Source organism: Diceros bicornis, chromosome 2 (genome assembly GCF_020826845.1).
Source record: "Diceros bicornis minor isolate mBicDic1 chromosome 2, mDicBic1.mat.cur, whole genome shotgun sequence".
In the NCBI taxonomy this organism is placed as follows: domain Eukaryota; kingdom Metazoa; phylum Chordata; class Mammalia; order Perissodactyla; family Rhinocerotidae; genus Diceros; species Diceros bicornis.
In genome coordinates, this window is record NC_080741.1 from 23,851,434 (window position 1) to 23,870,894 (window position 19,461).

Here is a 19,461-nt window from a genome sequence, read left to right on the forward strand (position 1 = left end):
TGATTGCTCCTATCCACAGGAGGTTTCATGATATACAGCATATGCACCATACTAATTTTTTAAACTCCAAAAACTTTTTACTTCTGAAACACATATGCCACCATGGGTTTCAGATAGGGGCTGCAGACCAGGTCTGTAGGATGCAAAGAAAGATGGATTATTTCAAGGAACAAAGGAGTCAGCTGAGGAAGGTAAAAGTTATAGTCAGAGAAGTCTTCAAAAAAACACTATCTTGTTCTAGGCTTCACAACACCACACTTGAAAATTTTAAACCAACCTTTTCACACCACCGTCAAAGATATCTTTTATTATTTCTGTAGCCTTACTTCCTTGTTTTGAAAGATTTGAGCTGTCAAACCATATTTATTCATATTTAATTCTCCAAAGAAATAAGAACATTATTATACCAATTCTGTATTTTCATCCTAAAAGCACAAACTTTCTGTTTTCTTGGTCCTTACAGCCTTAAACCAAATAAATGTACAATTTCCATTAAGTTCACTCAAATATAGTCAGTCTTGATTATGTGGATACGATCAACCACAATGCAGATTATCCATAGTAGAACATAATATCTAACACCTACATGATAGCATTAACTATGTGCCACACACTATCTAAGCATTACATATACATATATATGTATATGTTAATACATTATGTTAATCTGGACACATTCAGTCCATGACAGAGATCATTTGCTAGAGTGGCTTTCCAAATATTTTTCAATCCTTTTGAGAACTGAGTAGATCAATTCACAGTGATACCATATCAAAACATCTTATTTCAAGTCAGTGAAATTAAGAAAATCATTCCAGCACAGTTTCCATAAGTGAAAATTAATCTTGAAAAAACCCTTACACAAAAATGGCTGGCTTCAGGGGCTGACCCAGTGGCACAGTGGTTAAGGTCGCACGCTCCGCTTTGGCAGGCCAGGGTTCACAGCTTCAGATCCTGGACATGGACCTGCGCACCACTTACCGAGCCATGCTGTGGCAGGCGTCCCTGGTATAAAATAGAGGAAGATGGGCACAGATATTAGCTCAGAGCCAATCTTCCTAAGCAAAAAGAGGCCTGGCAACAGATGTTAGCTCAGGGCTAATCTTCCTCACCAAAAAAAAAAAAAAAGGCTGGCTTCAGATGGTAGGCTTATCTACCTGGAAAATGTAAGAGAATCAACTGTAAACGCTATACACATATATGTATATGGTACATATATATACACATACACACATATCCATACACATATACTCATTTAATCCTTAAAACAACTTTGTGAGGTAGTTACTACTATTGTTCTCATTTTAAAGATGAGAAAAGGGAGGCACTATGAGATGAAGTAACTGGACAGCACATCACAATAATGGAGTATGAGCTTTGAGAAAACACTTAAAACCAGGATTTGTTGTTATACTGACTTCCTTCCCAAACTCACTATTATCCCAGTTAATAGGGAAGTAATGCTACTGGAATCAGCCCACAGGTCCTTCCCCATCTGTCCCCCACCCCACAACTGCCCCCCGTCACAACCTCTCATTTCTCAAGTTCTAGTCCACACTCTGTACATTACTGCCATTCTAATGATCTGTCCATGTTAAGAAAAATGTCTTAGACCAGGTGTACAAGCACCATTTCCTGGACTGGTGCTGACAGGGGACAAAGCTTTCAGTGGTCTGAGACTGAAAGGGGGTGGGGGACGATATATTAATTATTTTATGGAACACAAATTACTCAACTAAAAATGTTATCCTTTATGCTGAGGTTGTCCTTCTTACTTTTTCAATGATAAATATGATAACAATGACCAACGCTTAGGTTTTTTATTGTCCTTACTGGCCAAATAAAAAGTCAGTAACCCTGTCAATCCTCCTAAAAACCCTAAATGTTAGGATAAATATAGATTAAATCTACCATGTATGCACGGATGGGTGGAGGGCAGGCACAGACAGGAAATGAAGAACTGAAACTTGCAGGGTCAAATGAAAGCAGCTACCACTTTTACATTTAACAGTGGCATACAAACTTAGAGACTGGTCCAGCAAACAAAATAAAGTTTTGCAAATTTCAATATCTTATTCAGAAAAGATTACAAGTATTGAGGCAGTTCTTCATTTTAAAGTGGGATAAAATGGGGGAAATAAAAAAAGGATAAATTTGTATTTTAAAATGAAAGTACAGCTCATAATTCTCAACAACACTAGGAAAAGGAGATTTAAAAGAATATCATTAATTTATTTTCTTCTAAAAAGGCAGCAGAGAGGGGCCGGCCCGGTGGCGCAAGCGGTTAAGCGCGCACGCTCCGCTGCGGCGGCCCGGGGTTCGCTGGTTCGGATCCCGGGCGCGCACCGACGCACTGCTTGGTAAGCCATGCTGTGGTGGCGTCCCATATAAAGTGGAGGAAGATAGGCACAGATGTTAGCCCAGGGCCGTCTTCCTCAGCAAGAAAAAAAAAAAGAGGAGGATTGGCGGACGTTAGCTCAGGGCTGATCTCCTCACAAAAAAAAAAAAAAAAAAAGGCAGCATAGAGAAGACTGCTAAAAGCATGGACTCGAGATAGTCAGCGGGCCAGAATTCCAGCTCTGCGTTAGCTGTGTAAACCTGAGCAGGTGACTTTTACCCTCTCTCTGCTTCAGTTTCCTTAAAGGCTGTGGTGAGGATTAAAAGATACAAAAAGTGCTTAGAACAGTGCCCGGCACTTCTAAGTGCTTCAAAAGTACCGTCCTAAATATTCTTTAATAACAGAAGAAACAATGGTAGAGTAAGGACTAGAATGAAGACTATAAAAATGATGGCACTGGGGCCAGCCCGGTGGCGCAAGCGGTTAAGTGCGCACGTTCCGCTGCGGCGGCCCGGGGTCCGCCGGTTCGGATCCCGGGTGCGCACCGACGCACCGCTTGTTAAGCCATGCTGTGGCGGCGTCCCATATAAAGTAGAGGAAGATGGGCATGGACGTTAGCCCAGGGTCAGTCTTCCTCAGCAAAAAAGGGGAGGATTGGCATTGGATGTTAGCTCAGGGCTGGTCGTCCTCACAAAAAAAAAAAAAAATGATGGTACTAAAAGTACATGACGTTATACTTCCATAAAGTTTTTAACAAGTACAACCATTTTTTATGTACATAAAGTATATGAAGTTACATGTGACACTTTTAAACTTTTCAATTTACATTAAAAATGTAAAATTACATTAGGAAAAAATGCAAACCAGTTAGATATCCTCAACAGGTGGAGACCCTTAATGTTTACAGTTGAGCTTGCATTTGAGTGAGAGGAAAGTACACACACTCAATACTTCACCAACAGAAGAAACTTGCATCTCAGCAGTGCATTCAGAGACATAAGACTCACAGCCTATACTTAATAAAACCTAACTACCCATAGCTGAGCAAGTCGAAGTACACCAAGCTTCCATGGAAAATTCACAGGCCAGGTAATGCAGGCACCACACAGCATGACACCTAGTACCTGAACTCTTCCTGGCTGGGGCAGCTCCTCAAGTTCAGCCCGCCCCTCCCCTAGGATCCTGACTTGGCTTGCTCACTCTTCCTAAGGGATCTCCCTAAGGCAAGCCTTCTCAGTTCATCTTGCCATTTGCCCCTTCTCTCAAGCCACCTCTACACCCAGGGTAAATTATTAAAAGGCACTTGTTCTTTGATACATCATTTTATGTCTTAGCACACAAGTTATCTACATCCTTGCTCCTCAAGGATGGTTCCTTGTCCAGCAGCACTTAGGAGCTTATAAGAAATGCAGAGTAACAAGCTGCATTACAGATCTACTGAATCAGAATTTGCACTTTTAAACAAGAGCCCTAAAGGATTCCCATGCAGATTCAAGTTTGAGAAGGACTGCTCTATATGACTCTACTGCAGATAGATGTAAAAATTCTAATTTAGAGATATGGTACGAAAATTACCAAGCTGTGGAATCAGAAAAGCTCATTAAGAGAAATAACCAACATAACTGAATTTCCTTTTTACCACTGACATCAACAAGTGTTCAAAGGTTTCATTTCAACAACGCCTACATTGAATGCTTCCTGCTTTATGTCAGTATTTTGTGCAAAAGCACAACACTAATAATACATAGTTTTAGTGGGACTGTATTTTGTTGTACAGAGTACCGAAAAAATGACCAGGTCTAGATATCTCAGCGCAATCTGGCCCAAAGGTGTGCAACCTGCACGCTAAAATTTTGACTTAGTCCACATGGGAGCTGACAAATGAAACTCTTTCCAAAGAGCCATTATTCAGGAAAAATCTAAAGGATGTAAATTTTAAACATAAATCATATTTCTGGAACTAAAACTATTTAATAGCTAGAACTGAACAAACTCTAGGTCACTCGTAGAACCGAAAATTGTTTTGGAGATTTGTGTTCCTTTTTCCAGAAGTAGGGGGAACAAAATCAACTTTCACCCTCTGCAAAGTTCTTCTTATGTCCTGAAAGTCCTCAGTTTGCACATTCTTACAGGTGAAAAAACTTTAAGTCGTACTAAAACAAGGTCACGTTTCTTTCCTCATAGGTGAAAGGGTCTCACTCTTCTACAGGCTGCATTTTAAAAGACTTGGGGAGTCCGGGCCCGTTTGGCTTCCGGTGTGCGAAGGAAGCGTGCTGCCCAGGACTGAAATGAGCAGGGAAATTTACCAAGTAGGAAGTTGAGCCCGAGTCCAGCCACCAGGCTCTGCCCTCTTGCAGCAGCTGGCCTTGCAGCCCAGGCCCCCACCATCCAAGGGAGGGAAGGCAGGCAGGCAGGCTGGGGGAAGCAGCCTCCTCCCCCGCCCGCCCTGGAGCTGGGGGAGCCTCCCCTCCCGCCACCCACCCCCCACGCCGATCCGGGAGGCGCACCAACGGGGGGCGGTGCGACTACCCGTCCCCGGCGGCAGCATCCTTAGGCCTTCCCGGGAGGCGGCGGCAGCTGCAGGAGCAGCGCGAGGGGAGGCGGGACTCGTTCTGAGAGGCTGAGGGGGAGGCCGGGGCGGGAGCGACTGCATGTGCGGGCTGCACTGGAGGAAGGCGGAGGCGCTCAGGGGCTCGGGCTGTTTTACGATTATCATCATCATCATTTTACCTGTGGCGCAGAAGGGCTCCCCAGCTCCTACTCCCTGATTCCTCCTCCTCCTCCCCTCCTCTTTCTCTCTCTCTCCCTCAGTCTCTGCCGAGCGCTCGTGGAACCGGCCGGGCCCGACCCGACCAGAAAGAGAACAGGATGGGAGGGGGCGGCGGCGGCGACCAGCGACCACGTGACCACGCTCGCGCCGTAACGGCGGCCGCCTCCTGCCGCGCGCCCTCCCGGCGCTCCACCTCTAATAACCCCGCGGCTCGCGCGCCCGGGACGCTCGTGCGCAGGCGCCCGCCGGGGCCTGGAGACTGCGCGGGCGCGCCACGCGCTCGCTCTCGAAACCTGGGCTGTGGGGCCGCGCGAGGCGCGAGGTGGGGACTGAACCGTGGGCTGAGCAGGCCGGCTGCCAGGGCGCATGCGCAGGAGGGCTATTTTTTTTTTTTTTTTTTTTTTTTTTTTTAAACCACCTTTTCTTTTCTCTTCCTCTTCTGTCCTCCTCCCCCCGACCAGCACACAACTGGAGGCTGGGAACGTGTCGCTGGAACTTAGGCACTCACACTTAGCACCACTTTCCCAGGGTGGGACTGAGGAAAGGGAGATGCCAGCCCCTGGGACCCTCCTGAGAGGCTGGCCCTCCTGCCCAAGAATTTACGTTTCCTTGTTGCGTGTAAATGGCCTTCCGTTCGACATTTTTCTATAGCTGAGTAGACTCCTATTCATGCTTCAAGACCCAGCTCATGTGTCACTTCCTCTGTGAAACGTACCTCACTCCGCTTTGAAGGAGTCAGCATTTTGTGCAGACCTACTTTAGAATAACTCATAGAAAAACACTTTATAAGTGTTTTTTACAAACCCACAATACTAGGCCCAGAGTTTATCTTTTCCTCATAACCTAGGATGGTATGTGTCTTTAACATTGTGGTATCTCTGTCAAGGTCTGATGACTGACTATCAGAACGCAGGCAATGTCTAAACCCTGTGCCTTATTGGCCTCCCCCTTTGCTTAACTATGATTTAAGATTCCTTTTAACCCAAGCACGTGGAATGTCAGCGTGTGTTTCCTCAATATGAAAGCCTTTGAATGGTAATGCGAATTAGAGTGGTAAATGCTTCACCTAATAAAAAAGATTTATGGTCTTTTATTAGGCTATCTTCACAAAGAACTCCAAAGGAAATTGATACTGCTGAGTTCAGAAAAAAGAAACCAAGGCAGAGAAAGGTCGAATTTCCAAAGGTTAGCTAGCTTCAGAGGAGGGTCCCTGTGTGGGAGACCTTTGTTCACAGAGAGGCAAACCCTCCCCTTCATACAGGGATTCCCTCTCCTATTGGCCCTTTTGTTGCAGAAGCTGGACAGGTTAAGTTAGTGCCTCTGGCCAGATTTAATCAGGGCAAATAATTAAAATGTAAAAACTTAGTAACTGGCAGTTCTGGCTAGACCAGTCATCGTTACTGTTAAACTAGGGAATACTGAGATGGTGTTCAAGAAATAGAACTAGCAACAAAATCCCAGAAAATGTTGGGATAAATGTTGATTGAGAAACAGTATTAACAAGGGCTTCTGAGAAACTAGGAAACTCACAACCTCAATACTCCAATCTCACATGTCTGCAATGTTGATGGACTCTTTTCCACAGTTACCGATGTATACACCCAAGGGGTGATCCCACCCAATAGTTTCAGCTACCATTCAGATAAGCTGGTAGCATTCCATTCTAAATATCCAGGCCAAGGTTCAGACTCTGTGGGAGACTGCTCTTTTGGTGGCTCACAATAAGCCATGCCTCCCCAGTTTTCATGCTCTTGTGTAATCCTCTCCCTTTGAATCTGGGCTGGATCTGTCACCTGCTTTAAACAATAGAATGTGGCCAAAATGGCTGTGCTACCCAGGCCTAGGCCTTAAGAAGGCTTTGTAGCGACAACACTGAAATTTACGAGACCCGGTACTCATGGAAGACAGAGATGATTGAGAAATCCCTCCACTCATTTGTGTTCTGGGACATGGCTTACAACAAAGACCCACCCTTCCCCCTCTAACTTAGATGTGACTCACTGTCCACTCTTCCTCATAAGACTAGAGATGACTCCTTGTTTACCTGTGACAAGGCCAAACACAGACCTCTCCCTCTTTGCCTAAACCTGTTGACGAGGTCAGACACAAAGCCTTCAACTTCCTGTTCTTTGTCTCATGAATGATTAGCCGAGATTAGAACTGTTTGTCCCATGAAATTAGCTAGACACGGAGACAAACATTTCCTGGCTGACTGAGACTTCTGATTACAAAACAATCCCAACTATAATCTGTATAAACAACTACAAAACTTGTTTGGTTTTATCTCTGATAGCAGCTTCCATTTTTGCCCTTTGGGGGAAGCACCATATAAGAAATCCAGCTACTCTAAGACTACCATGCTGTGAGACATCTAACCTAGTCACCTGGAGAGGCTGAATGGAGGAAAACTGAGGCCCCTGGCTAACAGCCCCAGCTGTGCTCCCACTGGACACAGCGCCAACCTGCCACACATGTGAGTGAAGCCATCTTGGAAGTGAATTCTCCAACCCCAGTCACTAAGTCCCCCCAGGTGATGCCACACAGAGCAGAGATGAGCTGTTGTCTACCACGCCCAAATTGCAGAACTGTGGGCAAATAAGATTGTTCTGCTAAACTGCTGAGTTTTGTGGTAGTTTGTTAGTTAGCAGTAAGTAACTAGAATAGACCTATTTATCCAGCTGTCTGCTAGAGATGTGTCCCAATGGTCCCAGAGACACCTCAAACTCAACCTGCTCAAGTTAAGTTTTTCAAATTCCCTCCAAACCTGCCCCTTCTCCTGCACCCTCTACCTCCACTGGTGGTGCGTCATCCCCCCAGGGCCCCAAGCGGATAACCTGGGAGTTTTCCTTGACTCTGCCTTATCCTGCAACATTTAGTCACCAAGTAGTGGATTTTCTTCTCCAGCCCCACCAACATCTTCTCACCTCAGATCCTCATCATCTCTCTCTGGAACTACTGAGGATTAGTCAGTTTCTTCCACGTTGCAAGGAAGAGTCACACATGTACCCATATTACCTTAGAGGCTTATTGTCAGGCAGGAAGTGAACAGATGTGGGAAACCAGCCCAGTCATCTCCCATCACCTGTATCCTGGTGGTTTCAAGGCTGGGAAGCCCAGCTAGCCCTCATGGAGAGCCACAGCAATGATCCCATCCTTTAGGCCACAATAGTAGCTCTAGGATTCAGCTTCTCTCTGGCTTCTCATATCTTTAGTTTCCAAGAGAAAACCTGAGGGGTCTGTTAGTCCTCAGTCAGTACAGAACACTATGACAGAGCTGAGAGTGGCCCACAATCTAATCTAGGAAAAAGAAACTAAAGTAATAAAGTTGATCATTAATAACTCTATAAAATATAAATATTGTATAAAAATTCATTTTGAGTTATGCTACTGATGGTGCTCAGGGCAAGCTGCCCCAGGAAGCACCACTCTAGTATGCGGATTATTTCGAGCTGAAGACAATAAGGACTCAGAGAGCTCAGGAAAAATATTTGTTTCCCCTCCCAAACTGCCTAAAGAATTTAAAACCAAAAAAAATCTGTTTTAGGAAGGGGTTATTATCATGACTGCTATAAAAGATAATTTAGGATAGAGGTTACAATAGAAAAGGCACCAACAAGCCCATCTTATCCGGAGTCCTGTCTCTCTGGCCACATTCTTTGGATGGCCCTGCAGGAGTTGCCAGACAATCATTTACATTTATAAGGGAAATCTCCATTTGTAAAGGTATCTCCCTCTCTGTTTGGAGAAGAGAGGGGGGGTGAGCTCATTTCTAGTAACTTATCAATGTGGAAGATAAGGCCTTGGGGCTGTATAATAAACCTTACTCTTGTTTACTGTGCTTTAGTGATAATCTCCTGTAATTGACTCCCCCCACCCCCAAAATCCTCCTTTGTCATTGGCTAAAAATGATATTTAAGACGAGAGTTTCTGCTATTGTGTTGAGAAACGCAGTGTCCCTGCTTTCTCCCATGTATACATGTTATTAAACTTGGTATTATTTTCTCCTGCTAACCTGTCTTGTTGATTATTTGGCCAGCCAGAAGAACCTTAAGGGAAAGGGCAGAGGGAGATTAGCCCTCTTCCCCCGACAGTTTTGGCGAGCCAGCCAGGAGAAGCACTGGCTGGTAAGTTGTCTTCTCTGGCTGGAAGACCTGCCTTCTCCCTGGACTACTGCAGATGATGAGATACGGGAACGCCTGACGAAAGCCGGCAAAAGGTAAGACTTCTTACCACGTCAGCCTCCCAGAATCTCTATCTGCGGAGTCCGGCGGAAGGAAGTGGTGAGAATTTTTTCTCTTTCTAAATTTAGATTGGCAGGAGAAAATATTTGGGAAACTAGTTTCTTGGGCTTTTAGTGACTCTTGGTTTAAATTTGGTAGAGTACTCTTGGTTTTTGATCTTGATCCCTTTTCCTCCCAGAGATAGTCTCTGTTTTTCTCTTTTGTCTGTGTCTTTTGTCATAAGAAGGAAATACCATAGGGTAGGACGCAGGCATAGGCCCTACAAGCCTGCTGTCCGGGCCGGCCCCACAGACTGGTGAGTTTGCGGGTCTCACCAGACCGGCGTCTACAAACTTTGCTGTGGGTTATTATGCACATGAAGTGAATGTCATTGCCAAGGGCATCTTGGAAGCCAAAAAGGCCGCAAATTTAAGTGGGCGCGGGTCGAGCAGTTAAGAGCCATTAGGGCGCTCGCCACTTTCAGAAGACTCCCGTGACAGGATAAGTTGGATCACGGAACGGGGTAGATGACACAGGTCCCCCGCCAACTGCAAGAAAATGTCCGTGCAACGACGAGGTACTCTGTAAAGCACACAGTCCCCAACCCCGCGGCACCTCCCCCCCAGGTATTATTCTGGCTCCAAGAGACCTAAGGCGTGACTAAAGCTGTCATTGTGCACAGAAAAAAAAAAAAAAAACCGGATGAGGTTTTTCCTTCTGTCTTGTTCTGTGTCCTGAGAAAACTTGGCTTTGTGACCAGTGAGAATATTCTCCTTGGTCTCCACCATACGGAAGGTGCATTTACCGGGGTGCACCTTGGTGGCCAGTCGAGTAGACTGGGGTTCCGAACTGTCTCTTTGTCCGGCTGTGCCAAGTTCTCAGGGGAGTTTGTCATAAAGGGCCCAGTCCATAAGGGCTTTTGTTGTCTTAACCTTCGTTGCTTGTTAGTGCTGGAAAAATCCCATTCCAGTATCGCCCGCCCGGTGTCACAGATTAGCGGGTCTGTGACTGGAGGCGTCCCACACTATTGTGGGAGACCGGAGACACCCTTTTATCCTTACCGCCTGTACAACAAAGGTCTTTACTGTCTCTGAATATCTTTGGGAGTGAATTCTGTGGATCATGGGGGCTACATCATCTGCGCCCTCACCAGGGACGCCTCTTTGCGTCCATGGTAAATTTCTTCTAAGCGTGGAAAGTTACCTCCGGGTCTTTCCTTAAAAAGGCTTATTGGTTTGAGTCACTATTGGAATAAATATACAAGTGAAGATCCTACTCGTCAATGGCCAGACGACGGATCCCTTGAATTGGAAAAACTTCTAAATTGGGGGAAAAAAAAAAATGTTTTGAGAGCTCTCACATAATTGCTTAATTGGTACCTAAGAATTAAGGTCAGAAAAAGGAAGGAAAAAATTTGACTAGTCTTAAGACCTTGACTCAGGTTACAATTAAATTGAGAACATGTAAAAGTGTAAGTGTTGATAAGATTATAAAGGTTGGAATGTTTGAGCTAATTTTATACAAAGAGGTTACATCAACTTTGCCTGAGTATGTTTTAAAATGTCTGACTGGGAATGCTTCTCTTGTCCAAAGTTAGAAGACCAAGACCTATTGATAAAAATCTTAATGATAATTATGTTTAAAGGTATAAGAGGTGACGAAATTTACATGAAATTTTGTAAGAAAAAAACTGATGTTATTTCTATTACAGAACTGGTTAACAAAAATAGTAATTTAAATGATGGCTAATTTTATCTGAAGTCTTATGAAGTCTTATAGGCAATCTAAATAGTTATTGGGAATAAGTAACTAAATAGTTGTAAAAAAGATGAATGTTGGATGAACTTTAAACAATAATTATGTGTTATGTTGGTTACAGCTTCCAAACTCTTTTTGGTGATTTAAAACTTTAGAGTTTTGTTAAAATTTATGATAAAAAATTCACTGAGTATCATCATTTCCAAATAACATAAGATATTAGACATTGATTGCTAAATGTACATTTGTCTACTTTTGGCTTTTCATTACAGGAAAACTAAAAGATATTTTGGGTCTATTGGTAAACGTGTTTTATTAAAAGATTGTACTATAAAGTAATGTGTTTCCAGAAGTTATGAAGTGTTTATAAATTTTCCAAGCCACAAGATACTAATGTAAAAGAAAGTTTACAATTGTTTACTTAGTTTTTACTTACAAATTAAGGTTTCTAAGGGGTAAAATTCCTAATTAGTATATGTGATTGAAGCTACTAAAAATTAAGAAAAATATGTCTGTGTACAAGGAAAGTAAGATGTATAAAGGTACAAAGAATGGAAATATTTTGTTTGGTTAAGAAAGATAAATTTGTCCTCAAGTACTAGGAGGGAAAAGAAAGACATGGGACAAATTCTGAATGTAAAAGGAAAGTTATAAAAGGTTTGTGGAAGAAGAATTCTGGAAAAAGAGTTTTATGCATGGTCAAGTTGGCTAAGATTGAAATGAATTTAATTAAGTAAATGAGTTTTAATAGCAGAAATAAGCTGGTGCAAAATTAAAATTTGGTCTTCTGTCTCTTAAAATGATAATTTTCTTAAACTTGATAAAGAGGTTACAAAAGATTTTTCTTTACCTTTGAGTAAGTCTACCTAAAAGACAGAAAAAAAAAAAAACTGTTAAAATAACTTACTACGTTCAAAAGACTGAGGTCTCTCTATTAAGGCTTTTGGACTGTTAATGCTCTGTTTGCTTTGATTGTTTATATTTTTGACAAGCTCCACCAAAATTCATATCTTAAATAAAGTCTTTTTTTTACTTTTTCTTTGAGAATTTTCAAAGGGCCCTGGAACTTCTCAAAGAAATTTGCTCTCTTCCTATAAGGGGAAAGATACTAAACTTATTAGGCTTATTCAATATGTTCAATTATATGAAAAGCATTGTCAGACCAGTGATGATAAGCCTGCTTAGGTGCTACTATGTGGGCAAATGTTATTGACATAGGTGTTTTAAAATTGTATAACATTACTAAAATTCTGATCTGTCCTGGTTATCAGTCATAATTCTGGTTATTATTATTTTAAAGTGTTGTATGTCACAAAATTAACCAAATTTCCTTGTCAATTGCCATTTTGAGGTCTTGTTGTTTACAGACTTATTTCTTTGCTCTAATGCTTTTGCAAAATGTTTCGACTTCAGAAAAATTCATGGAAAGGACTCTGACATTTACACTGGAGTACAGGTTTCTGACAAACTTTCTGATCATAAAACTAAACTTGGTAAAATATTACAGAAATCCGATGGAGAAACTGATGACTTCATAAAGCCACTAACAAAAAGAGTGGGATCAAGAATGGATTACACAGGACTGAATAAACTGATAAGGATGCTTATAATTTTTATGATTTTTCATTTGAAGTATTGCTGAATTTTTAATATTTTGTTTTTTCAGATTTAAGGAAAACTTTTTCTCTTTTCTCCCGAGATAGCTATGACTTACAGCAATTTAGTAAATGATATTTTTGTAAGTAAAATTAAAATATTTATCTTTTTCTCTCTATCTGATCCCTCCAGGATTTGGAAACTCTTAGTCAGTGAGTATTGTTGTTTTCATGGCAATATAATTATTTGCATAAGTTCGGTAAAAATCTGTTCTCCTTATAACAGGACACAATTGAAAACACTGGTTATATTACCAAGGTTGTGACTGGAACATCATATTTGCCATATAACCATACAGCCTTTGAGGAATGAAGATTGGACTTTATGGAATAAAGCCACATGGAAATATTAGCCTGGTACCTTATGTTCCAAGCAGCACTTACTAGGATAAGTAAAAAATGTCACTTATCTGGCAGGTACAAGGAACCTTGAAATATTTTGGGGAAACCTCGGAATAGAGGAATTCACCCAAATCTATAGGTATTGCAGGCAAAGTCTGATGACAAAATCCTTGGCTTGGCTTTCCTGGCCTCGAGAGACCTTTAAAGTTCAATGTGAGATTCCTTATAAAAAGTTCCAGCAAAGCAGATTTAAAAGAGCCTATGTGATCAACTGCTATTCTTGCTGTACTTATGTAAATAATTGGGCCAACTCTATTGGAACGAGACTTATTTTGCAAACTAGTTTTAATTTTGCTATCTTAATAAAAATGAGGGTGATTTTAGAGAAAAAATTATATTTCAGTAAAAACTATAGTATACATTTGCGGATATTAGATCCTAGTTTTGTTAATTGTCTTTTGAGGTTTTTGTTTTATATCTGTTGACTAGACTGGATCCTGATTTCTTCTAGTCTCCTGAAATATCTGGCTACAGATATCCAAACTAACGGTTTTGATTTTTTCCATCATTTTCATTTGAAATCACTGAAAACTGAACCTGCCCTTTTTTCCTGAAGCCTTACAAACTGAAGCTGATGAACTTGATATAAACTTAAGAGATGACCTGACGACACCATCAGAGACATTTTAAACTGCAAAAGATACTTTGACGCTGACATCTAACATTCTTCTTCACTGGCAGTCCTCTGAACTCAAAAACTGGTTTACAATTTGCTCTAACCATTAACCTTGTTTTTCTTTCATTTACACAAATATGCTTTTGGAGTCTGCCATGCTGTTGGCACAATTTAGAAATCCCGTGGTTTCTTAACTTCTGCAAGAACTCCTATTGCTAATGGACACTTAATTGCAGCCTTATTACAAGCTATTCACCTTCCTTCAAAAATTGCCATTGTTCATTGTTCAGCCCATACTAAGGAGACTGATGTCATATCTTTAGGGAATGACAGGACTGACAGAGCTGCTAAACATGCAGCTCACTATGGACCCCTTATCCCTTTTTCCACCCAATTCTTAAACCTGCCTTTATCCCTGACTGATATTATTAACTATCAGGCAAATGCCCCACAATCTGAAAAAGACAATTGGATACAAAAGGGTGCCAAACAATTATCAGATGGATTATACATTGGACCAAATGGACTTCCAGTAGCTCCTTTTCTTTTGACTTTTTGGCTTGCACTTATCTCCCACCAAATGAGACATATGTGCAAACGGGGGATAGTTAAGGAACTGAAAGACAATTGGTTTTGCCCTGGCATCCATAAAATTTCTGACCAAATCACCTCCCAGTGCACAACTTGCAAATCTTACCAAGTCTCTGGGAGAAATCAGTGTGATCCAGGAAGTCCTCCCAGGCCCACGTTGCTTTTTGCGGCACTCCAAATAGATTTTATAGACTTCCCTTCAGCTTTAGGTTACTCTCACTGTTTGGTTATTGTCTGCATGTTTAGTGGATAGACTGAATGCTATCCGACCAGACATGCAGATGCCACAACAGTGGTAAAGAAATTAATAACTGAAGTTATTCCTCGCTTTGGCATTCCTTTATGGATTGAATCAGACCAAAGAACTCATTTTACAGTAGAGATAAACCACTTGCTTGCAAAAACTCTGGGGTATTCATTAAAATTTCATACCCCATATCACCCTCAGTCATCAGGGCAAGTGGAACGTAAAAATCTAGATATAAAAAGAACTCTAAGAAAAGTCTGTCAAGAAACTGGACTTAAATGGCCAGAGGCTCTGCCCTTGGCCCTTATGAAGATTCAAAATACTCCAAATAGAAGACATGGACTGACTCCTTTTGAAATAGTTTTTGGACGTCCGATGCCTACTGGCGTCTCTAAACCTTCAATTCCTGGATTAAATGAATATTATGGGAACTTAAGTGAACAATTTGATGCTATGACTTGTTATATACAAAAATTAACTAGTATACTTAAAGCATATCATCAACAGGTAGAAGAGGCATGGCCACCACCTTCTGACAAACCTTGCCATCCCTTTCGACCAGGAGACCGGGTGTACATCAAGGTCTTTAGAAAAAAACACGCACTGTCACCTCGCTGGGAAGGACCTTATGAAGTCTTACTGATGACCTGCACTGCCATCAAAATAAAGGAAAAATCTTCCTGGATCCATGCGAGCCACGCCAAAATAGACCCAGAACATCGCTCTCAAGACAACTGGGAGATAATCCCCACAAGAGACCTTAAACTAAGGATTTCGAGGGCCAAAAGCCAGGCCCCAAAAGCAGCCGACATCACGAAGTAGACAGCTTTTCCCAAGATCACGGATCAAGAAAACCTACTTTGACCCATTTCCTCCCCCTTGCTTCAAAACTCCCTATATATATACACACTCACACACACAAACTATTAGTGGATATATATATATATATATATTTTTAATCATTTAATAGAAAGCTGACTGGAGAGTGCTAGTCTCTATCTGTCCCTCTTCCCCTCTCTAAGTCTCCGCTAAGGGCTCTTTTCCCATCCGTGTCTTGCTTTTACTAACCCTCTCCTTTTCAACAGGTCGGGCACAGACCAAACACCCCCTTATGCCAGTTTACCAAGCCCTAGCCACGCTAACTAATCAATCTGACTGTTGGTTATGTCAACAGCTAGATAGTGCAAAAGAACCTGAACTAGTCTTTGTTCCTGCTGATATGAACACCTGGTGGACTAAATACGGAAAATGGACGAGTAACAGAGTATGGTATCCGCAAGAAGGGAAACTTCACTCTGCTTCTTCTCCTGGTGAGTCACTTGGGCCCCAGAAAGATTACTTAAAAGGTCAAAGACTGTCCCTTGCCCAAGCACAAACAATAAGTGAAAGTTTTTCCCTCTGCATTGAAAATAAACATGGCACTGGACCTTTCCTGGGTGATATACCGAGACAATATTGCCGTCAAACTCTGTGGTTTGATTCCGCAGGTGGCATCTTCAGAACTCTCAAGGGAATTGTAAGTGACTCTATCACTACTCCCTCTGGCACAAACATTTGCCAAATCACCAAGTGCTCTGGATGGCCTACGAGCCACCCGTGTGCAACTTGGGGTATAGCAGCTATCCGCATAGTTAAGCTGCCCAATGCCACAGACTATATATGGGTGGATCAAAAATCTGGACTCACCTGGTCAGGTGACAAGACCAGGCTTTATAGCTGTCAGAATCAGACTGCAGGCCTCCTGTACCAGCTATTCCGCAATCTGTTCTGTTCTCGCAGACTGACTGGAGTTCATGGAAAATGGAGATGTTTAGGTAGTAACAGTGCAAGTGGCACAGATCATGAAATAGTCCAGATCCTGAGAACTACAGACTCAATTCTAACCTTGTCTTTAAACTACACTGGTCTTTTCATTTTATGCGGCAACAAAGTGTATAAAGGATTCCCACCTAATTGGTCAGGACGATGCGGACTTGGATACCTGGCTCCTTCTGTCACCAAACACTCCACCTTAAATGCTAGCCAAATTACAAACTTGGGTTCGTTTGTTCATAAGATTGTGCCACATAAACGTGCCAGTAGAGAAATCGTGGAAAATCCACTTGTGTATCACAACTCCAAGTTCTTTTCAGCCTTGAGAGTCCTATTCCCCGGCTTTGGAGATTATGAGTTGGAAAAAGCAATATTAAATCTCTCTATGGTAATGGACAAGAGTTCAACACCACCATGCAAACCTTAAACATACTCCAGTCAGAGATTAACAGCCTAGCATCTGTGGTGCTCCAAAATCGGCGTGCTCTGAACGTACTCACTGCCCAGCAAGGAGGAGCATGCGCAATCATTGGAGAAAAATGTTGTTTTTATGTGAATCAAACAGGTCAAGTAATATCTAACTTAAATCTATTAAAAAAGAAGATTGACATTTTTCATCAGATAAACGAAGCTCACACATTTTATTGGACTGACTTGTTTCCAGGATTGGGGGACTGGTTTAATGGAGTGTGGAGAAATGTGCTCCGATTTGTTCTTTTCTGCTTGTTCATCCTCATTCTAATCTATGTTCTTTTCTCTCTTTGCAGACTTCTTATCACCCGGGTACTAACACGATTTCTCTCTCCACAGTCACCAGCTCAGCTTTTAATATGTGAAACTTTCTAGGGAAGTTTCAGAGGAGGGAACTGATGGTGCTCAGGGCAAGCTGCCCCAGGAAGCACCACTCTAGTATGCGGATTATTTCGAGCTGAAGACAATAAGGACTCAGAGAGCTCAGGAAAAATATTTGTTTCCCCTCCCAAACTGCCTAAAGAATTTAAAACCAAAAAAAATCTGTTTTAGGAAGGGGTTATTATCATGACTGCTATAAAAGATAATTTAGGATAGAGGTTACAATAGAAAAGGCACCAACAAGCCCATCTTATCCGGAGTCCTGTCTCTCTGGCCACATTCTTTGGATGGCCCTGCAGGAGTTGCCAGACAATCATTTACATTTATAAGGGAAATCTCCATTTGTAAAGGTATCTCCCTCTCTGTTTGGAGAAGAGAGGGGGGGTGAGCTCATTTCTAGTAACTTATCAATGTGGAAGATAAGGCCTTGGGGCTGTATAATAAACCTTACTCTTGTTTACTGTGCTTTAGTGATAATCTCCTGTAATTGACTCCCCCCACCCCCAAAATCCTCCTTTGTCATTGGCTAAAAATGATATTTAAGACGAGAGTTTCTGCTATTGTGTTGAGAAACGCAGTGTCCCTGCTTTCTCCCATGTATACATGTTATTAAACTTGGTATTATTTTCTCCTGCTAACCTGTCTTGTTGATTATTTGGCCAGCCAGAAGAACCTTAAGGGAAAGGGCAGAGGGAGATTAGCCCTCTTCCCCCGACACTACATATAATACAATTCATACATTTAAGGTAGAAAAATTAAATTTGAACTGACATCAGCATTCTTAGAAAAATAACAATTGAGACACTATTTTGCAGGTACTTATATGCTGGTTGGCATCTTGGTTCTCTGCTTTGGCATCTACCTGCATTCTCTGACTCAGGGCACGGCAGAAAGTAAAGTACAAAAAATGCAGATGTTCTCCAGGAAACGTGGAAACTGAGGGGACAGCCCTTGTCAAGGACTAGCTCTCTCCTAGTGCTCTGCCTGTGGGGACACTCCCTGGACCCACTCTGGCCAAGCCAACATCCACATCCCTTCTCCTGGATCTTTTCTCTTCCACTCCACTCAACTCTCCTGGGTAAACAGGCCACCATCAGATCCTGAAATTGCCATAATGGCCCAGACTAACCTGATAACAAGATGTACATCCGCAGTATATGGCAGTGAGAGGGGTATGGTAAGCATGGGCTGTGTGTGGAACTGACCTTGGGAATCATCTCCTCCTTTGCTACCCTGTATTTCCATCCATGGAAATACCCTGCTCAGATCTCCTGCTGCAGGGAGCACAGTTGACTTTTAGCCTCAGCTGCCCCTGCTGGGTCCACCATTGTGTTTATGCAGAGGCCACATTTCCTCTGGGCTGCTCCCAGTCAGTGACTGAGCACAGCAGGGGTACTAGTGCAACCCCATTCTTGAGGTATGCAGGATTCCTCTAATGGGCAGCTTTGGCTCAAGGATTCCCCAGAGGTCTGGTCAAAACTTTCCTAGAACTGCCTGCAGTCTTAGGATCTTCTTAGTCAATCTTCCTTCCTTCCCCCTTGGCTTTTACAGGTGTCAGACCTGCATTGTGGTCTGGAGTCCCTCCCCATTGCTCCTGCTTCCTTCCCTTTATCCTTCACTGGTATTCTTTCAATAAAACTTTTGTACATTCAATCCCATCTTGGTATCTGCTTCTCTCAGGACCTGAACTGAAACCCACCTCCATTCTAGGACTTCATCGGGCCCACCCTCAGACTAGAACTACAAGTCACAGTTATGAGTAATATCAAGAAATCCAAATTCTTTCATTCTTTTGTGTTTGGGTTTTGAAAAAGTTTTCATCTCTTGGAGCCATCCATTAAAATACAGCTAATTCCAAGTAGAGATAACAACAAGCTAAAGCTTTCACTGTTAAAAAAATAAGAAAGATTGTTAAAAGCTACTTTGACTATAAATATAATTAAGACTGTAATCAAGATTGTTTGGCTAATAATAAAAATTACTAAAATTTTGTGGGATAACATGGGCCATTTGGGTACCCCCTCCCCATTCTGTGTTCCTATAGCAGATACTTTGGGGGCTATTTGTCCAGCTCATAATAAGAGGTCTCTCCCATCAACCCTCAGTCACCTCTCCCTTCTCTCCATCCCCAACCTCCATCAAGAACCTGAAACAAACAGGGCCAATCAGCTTCTCTTTCTGAGAAATTGAGACTTGAAAT

At 42.2% G+C, this 19,461-nt stretch overlaps 1 protein-coding gene across 2 annotated transcripts in view; it reads right to left on the minus strand.

Annotated features, from left to right (window-relative positions):
- The window catches only part of TBC1D5 (TBC1 domain family member 5), a 534,765-nt gene extending 529,536 nt beyond the window's left edge, over window positions 1-5,229 (minus strand). The window contains exon 1 of one of the 2 annotated variants that reach the window (XM_058553679.1): window positions 5,069-5,229. The gene's annotated coding sequence lies outside the window, so the exon portion shown is untranslated. Of the gene's footprint in view, window positions 1-861; window positions 914-5,068 lie in introns of those variants that run through there. The other variant, XM_058553690.1, reaches the window with a different exon arrangement.
- Between the last annotated feature and the right edge of the window lie 14,232 nt (window positions 5,230-19,461).